We start from the raw sequence: 7,050 nt of genomic DNA on the forward strand, positions 1-7,050 counted from the left end.
TTTGTTGATGCAACTGTGCCACTTCAACTTCCTTTTACGCAGATTTGAACTGTTTTGTCGAACCGTAGTTACACGGGATTCGAACCAGAGCTCCTTGCCTCCTAAATACAGCTCCATACTCCGTGAGCTACCGAACAAACTTGACGTCTATGAAAACCCGTAGATACGAGGCTGGATATGTACGATGCTAACATTCAAATGCATCAGTTTTCAAATCTCCCAGCATATTAATATCGTTTTGAAGTCGTAACATGATATTCTTAAAGTAATTATGCGAAAAATACACTTTATTAATCAAAACTCTGTAAATTTCTGTGAAAAGGAGTAAAAGGTTATTGGTAATATGTATTATGTAACTATATGTAGTTATTGGTACGTATTTCATGCCTCGCTAAAAAGTGCACCCAGGTGTGTAAATGCCATGGGACTAGGTTGACAGATTGGCTTATGTTACAAACTGTGTTATAACAAAATGGTTATGAAATAATTTGTGTGGCTGTGACAAAAAATAAATAAAAAAATAAAAACAAATATATATATACCCATCCCAACAACCCCAATATATATAACGAGTTCGGTAACCTCTGCTGTAAAGGGTCTGTTTTTTATTTGTGTACACTCACAATAAAAACAAAACATTGTGCTTTTGTAAAAAAAAAAAAAAGCAAGCAAACAGGATGCACTTTCAGAGATCTTGGTCTCTGTGAACTTGTAGCATGGGAAACGGAACAGTGTATACTTATGCAGTGTTTTATTATTATTGTGTTAAAGGGGACCTATTATGCAAAAATCACTTTTATAAGGTGTTTGAGCACAGTTGTGGGGTCGCAGTGTGTGAAAACAACCAGCCTATAATGGTAAAAATCCACCCACTCATTTTTGAATAAAATCAATAAATCATAAACAGTCTCTCCAAATGAGCTGTTTCAGATTATCCCTCTGTTCACGGCAACACCGAGGGGAAAAAGTCCCGCCCATTTGTGACGCTCTCTGCCCTATTAGCTTTCTGCATCCCCTAATCTAAAGTGTGAACTACTCATCAGTTGTAAATGTTCTTCCGGTTACAGGTTGTTTGTGTGTATATATATTTACTAATGGCGAGGAGCTCGCGGTTACTGATGTCGTAGTTCCTTTCCGCCGGGCTGAGTTTACGGGAGTAGAAGGCACATGGATGGAGCTTGGCTGGAATCCCCTGCTGCTGAGACAATACTGCTCCAACATCAGTAGTAGAGGCATCTACTTCGACTATGAAAGGTCTGTCAGGGTCAGGGTGAATGAGGAGCGGAGCGCTGGTGAAGGCATCTTTGAGCTTCTGGAAAGCTTCAATGGCCGATGGGGACCAGGACAGTGTTTTAGGCTTGTTTCGTAGGAGATTAGTGAGATGAACTGTAGTTACGGATTAATCTCCTATAAAAGTTAGAAAAGCCCAGGAAACACTGCAGTTCTTTGATGGTTGTTGGGATGGGAGCTACCTTCCTCTCGTCCATCTGGATGCCATTGTGGTCGATGTTGTAACCAAGGAACTGCACTGAATCTAGATGGAACGAGAATTTCTCGGCCTTGAGAAAAAGGTTGTGCTCCCTCAGGCATTTCAGGACCTCCGCAACGTGGTGGCGATGTTCGGCCATGCTCCGGGAGTACACGAGGATATCATCAATATAGACGAGTACAAACTTGTGGAGAAACTCCCGGAGAACCTCGTGCATGAAATCCTGGAATACGGAGGGGGCGTTGACCAGGCCATACGGCATAACGCAATATTCATAGTGCCCAGTAGGTGTCACAAATGCGGTCTTCCACTCGTCCCCCTCATGTATTCGGATGAGGTTATAGGCGCTGCGGAGGTCCAACTTGGTAAACACTCTGGCTCCGCGACAGTGTTCTAGCGCTGCTGGGACGAGGATAGCGGAACTTAACGGTTATCTTGTTCAGTGCTCTGTAATCAATGCAAGGCCTCAAACCTCCGTCCTTCTTATCCACAAAGAAGAAACTCGAAGCAGCAGGGGATGTAGAAGGGCGGATGTAACCTTGTTGGAGAGCCTCCTCTATATACTCCTCCATGGCCTTCTGCTCAGGAATGGAGAGTGGGTATATTTTCCCACGGGGCACTGACTCACCCAGAAGCAGGTCAATGGCGCAGTCCCATGACCGATGTGGAGGCAGCTGTGAGGCTCTTTTGAGGCAAAATACGTCGCTGAAGGGGGCGTAGCAGGTAGGGATGTCAACTGACTGCTTTTCCACTGGACTTTCGATGGAGGTGGAACAGACTGGAATGAGCTTGGAGTCTGGAACAGAAGGATGAGGAATCTGAAGGAAACAAACAGTCAGGAAAGCATCTTTCGCCCCACTACAGGACTTCACCGGTATCCCAGGAGAGGATGGGATTATGCTGCACTAACCACAGCCGCCCTAGGATAACATCAGCGGTGGAATCCTCCAGAACCAGAAGTTGGAGTGTTTCCTTATGCAGCTGACCGACCGTGAGCTGGATAGGTCCGACACTTCGGCGCACATGTTTCCGACTGAGGGGCTTCCCAGTTATTGACTGGACCTGGTAGTTGGCCTGGGTGGTAGTGGTCGAGAGGTGGAGTTGACGACAGAGGGCGCCTGATATGAAGTTTCCTGCCGAACCGGAGTCGAGGAGGACATTGACTGAAATGGAAATACCGGAGGCAGTAAGTTGCACTATAGAGGTGAGTGGTTTCATATTGACGATAGCAGGTTCAATGACACTCACCAAAGGTCTGGGAGGACGGATTGGGCACGTGGAGATTATCTGCCCTGAAGCTCCACAATAGAGGCACAATCCGAGTGTCAGGCGCCTCTGTCGTTCAGCCAGTGAGAGTCTAGTGGATTCGAGCTGCATGGGTTCAATATCTGGTTCTGGAGGGCTGATGTTCTCTGGTCAGCGGAAGGCGGGAGTGAAAACGTTCTGGCCTTCCATGCATGATTTCATACATGAAGCAACTCTGATTGACAGCTGGATGAAACGTTCGAGCCTGATGGTGTCATCATAGGCGGCGAGGTGCAGCCGCAAACTGGGTTCCAATCCCTGCCGATAGGTGGTGAGTGGCGAGGACTCGTTCCAGCCACTGGCGGCAGCAAGAGTACTGAATTTAAGAGCATAATCGTTAATTGGTATGGTACCTTGACGAAGATGGTAGAGCTGTTCGCCCACTGAGGAATCTCCAAAAACTTCCCGTAAATGAGCGAAGAAATTATCTAGAGACTGAGTAACTGTACCAGCCTGAGCCCAGATGGTTTTGGCCCATTGGAGCGCTCGCCCAGTCAGCAGGGATATGATGAATGAAATCTTCGCTCTTTCGGTGGTATATAACTGTGGGCTGCATCTCCAAGGCCAGCGAACACTGTAGGAGAAATCCGTTGCACTCCTCCGCCAGACCAGAGAAGGGCGCCGGTTTGGCCATGGGACTTACAATCACAGGCGAAGGAGAAGAAGTTGTGGTTGTTGTGACAGAAATGGTAGCGGGAATGGTGGTGATGGTTAGCATCCGTCGTAGATTATCCATGATCTCCTGGAACGGATCAGGATTACTCATACTGCCGGCGATCGTTCTTCGAGGTCCGGTCTTCTGTTACGGAAGTATACCCAGGACAAAGAGAGGACAGTTAAATGGTTTTATTGAGCAACTCAGCAGAATGAGCAGGGTATCAGGTGAGTATGCAGCACAATATAACTTTGGATATCTTGATGAGGTAGGTGATGGTAGACTTGTCTTACAGGACCAGGAGATCGTGGATGAGAGAGCCCAACCCAGTATGGAGACTGGAGACGAGGAGACTTTCAACTAAATGAAAGTATAGGCACTGGTGCAGTAAATGGTCTCTTTATTTCTTTTTTTCTTTAAAAAAAGGGAGAAGAAAACAATTACCAACCTTACACAATCAACAAAATCAAAACATCAACTAAATACAAAACCAAAAGAACAAAATACAAAAATGGAAACAATAAGCAAATCAAATTGACTCAGACTACAAGTCTTAGGTAAGAAGTAACCATCTCATCTATTTCTACTGCAACCCCCCAAAAAAATGATAACGTCCACTCGTGTAACACAATATACAGCCTTTAACAAATCAACCTTTAGTGTTATCACCGCATCACACCACACCCTATTAGCTGGGGTACTATCTCACCACATATGAATGCCCTTACAGCAACCAAGAAAAAAACAAAAAACAAAAAAACAAGCAAACTATAAATTATTCACATAAACTCAAATCAAATAAAAATAAAGAAACAAAACAAAACACTTATACATAAACATTCAGTACTGGGAAAACAGTGGTCTAATATATGATCAATTCCCAAATAAATCTGCCAAAACACAATAACACATTTAGATACACATTCATACATCATTTCTGTTGTATGGCGAACGAGACGTGAGGCATGCGGATCCATGTGAAAACTTTTAATTATAAACACAGTCAGTACACAGACAGAAATGGCACGGGCAAGACACAAGAGAGATCCTAGGGCAAGCGTGGGTCGGCGATCGGCGAACAATATCCAACAGGGCAAGGCAAAGAGATAATCCAGGTACACGAGCAGTAGTCCAAGAGAGGCACAGACAGAGTCCGAAGGGCAAGGCAAAGGGTTAATCCAGGAAACACGGGCAGAAAACAGGAAACGAGACTATAAACAAAACAAGCTAAACTTAGACTTACAAAACACAGAATGGCTCGGTAAGGCAGCTAACACTTGGAGAGTGTTATACGCAGAACCAGACTCAGAGCTAGACATACACACAGAATGGCTCGGTAAGGCAGCTAACACTTAGAGAGGGTTATACGCAGAACCAGACTCAGAGCTAGACATACACACAGAATGGCTCAGTAAGTCAGCTAACACTTGGAGAGTGTTAAACGCAGATCCAGACTCAGAGCTAGACATAAACACAGAAGGGTTAACAGAATACGCAGGACAATACTTGGCAGAGAGGAAGAGGAAGTCCATGGTTTAAGTAGGGTGTGTGATTGTGTGATAGTTCTCAGTTGTGAGCGTGATTAGTGCAATCAGCTGTATATGTGTCGTCAGTGCAATGGATGATGGGAATTGTAGATCGTGGGTGAAGTGCAACAGTGGTGTGGTGTGGTGCAAGAGTCAATGTGATGGAGGAGTGACCTCTGGTGGTGAGTAAACAGAAGTCCACAGACCAGATTCGTGACAATTAAAATATGCAATTTATATTTCGCCCATATATTCCAATTAATAACTCTTTTCTAAAACATTAAAACCAAATATTCAATTACCTCCACAATGTTTCTTAATTTGACTGAACGCATCATATCACGTTAAGCAACCGTGCTGCCACATTTGTTACTACAATAAAACAAACAAAACACACACTTAACCTGTTACCGTTCACCAGAGCGACCTCGCACTGAACGCTCTTTGTTTGCATGTGTCATTGTTTTCTAATAGAATAAATGAAACGGGACAAAGTTAATCTTGACAAACTATATATCATTCTGAGGGTCTAAGCCTCAAGCATCGACGACAGATCGCTGTTTTTCGATGGAAAGCTTATAAGGAATGTATTTGCTACATTTGTGTAAGCAGTACACATCCAAAAAAAGCAGTACGTACCTTTATCATTGTAATAACGAGCCACAAACGCGTCCACTGCTGAAATCCCAGTTTAGTTAGAGAGGTAAGGGTCCACAGAACAACATCCCAGCGAGCACATTTAGTCCAGCGAAACAATAACGTTGTAATAAGGATGAATATTCCTTTGTTTACGTTTCATTTCTTCAGAGAGTTATTGTTCGCGTCCGTTATGGAATAAATTACGCTCAAAAACAGCGTCTTGCAGCATACGGTTTTACAAACATAGTGAGACCGTCTACGGAAAAAAAAGTCTCAGAAAAGCGGAATATAGATTATTTGAATTTGGCGCTCCCTCCTGCCGGCAGTGACGCAACTGTCATCTGAGCGGGGCGTAACTTAGCGATCTGCTTTATCCATAAAAAACTGTTTTTTTTTTCTTCTACATTTTTTATATGTGTGTGTGTGTATTGTGTGGGGAATGTGGCCGTGTCTGCATGATTATAATATGTATGGACGCACATCAGCGTGTTTATTACCGACTCTATGACGGCTATCATTGTGATTCAATGATCAGCTATTATTGATTATATGGCCCATCTGTATGATTATCATCTGAATGGACGGACATCAGCGTGTGTTTACTGACTCTATGACCATGTCTGGCAATATCACTTCACGTCTGGCAGTGATATTTATCATTGTAATAACGAATAACGAAGAATACTTCAGTATACATACTATATACAAAGCATTTTTTTTCTATTTTTTTTCCTTTTTTATTACTCAAATAATTATTTTTGTATTTTTTAGTGCTCAAATAAATCTGTCTATTATTTTATAATTGAAAAACTATGCAGGAACATATATAATGACTAAAATAGCTTGTATAATTCTGCAATCCATTTGGTGGTTATTTTTCCTCAAACAGGGGGGTGGGGGGACTATAAATAGTTTCAGAAAAAATATTGCAGGAATCTCATTTTTCATGGTATCTTCTTCAAATTTGAAATATGAACTCATGAGACACATGTCTTTCGATCCATTACTTTTCTGGATTGCTCCAGGACTTATTTCATGTATTTGTATATGAAATAAAAAAACATTCAGTGTGGAAAAATATTTTTCAAGGCACGTCAGTGCCTATAACTTTTTATCTTTTTGAGCATTATCAACTCTGGATGATAGATAGTAAAGCCCAGAGTCTCTTCTTTCCAAAGATACCTAATTTGTTTAAGCACACTTTGTCACAAACTGTTACCATTTTAATTTAGGTAGGTTATTTTCACCTGCGAGGCCACAAATGGGGGTGAAGGTTAACAGGTTAAAACAAAACCACAAGGTTTATTGCACCAAATAAATCGACCGACCTACCGAGTGTTATCGGTCACCTAAAAGGGGAAAAGGCCATGATTAGAGACGTACATCTCCAAATCAACCACCACGATGCCAGGTTTGTTACTACAAAACAACTAAAT

This window comes from Barbus barbus (genome assembly GCF_936440315.1).
Source record: "Barbus barbus genome assembly, chromosome: 31".
In the NCBI taxonomy this organism is placed as follows: Eukaryota; Metazoa; Chordata; class Actinopteri; order Cypriniformes; family Cyprinidae; genus Barbus; species Barbus barbus.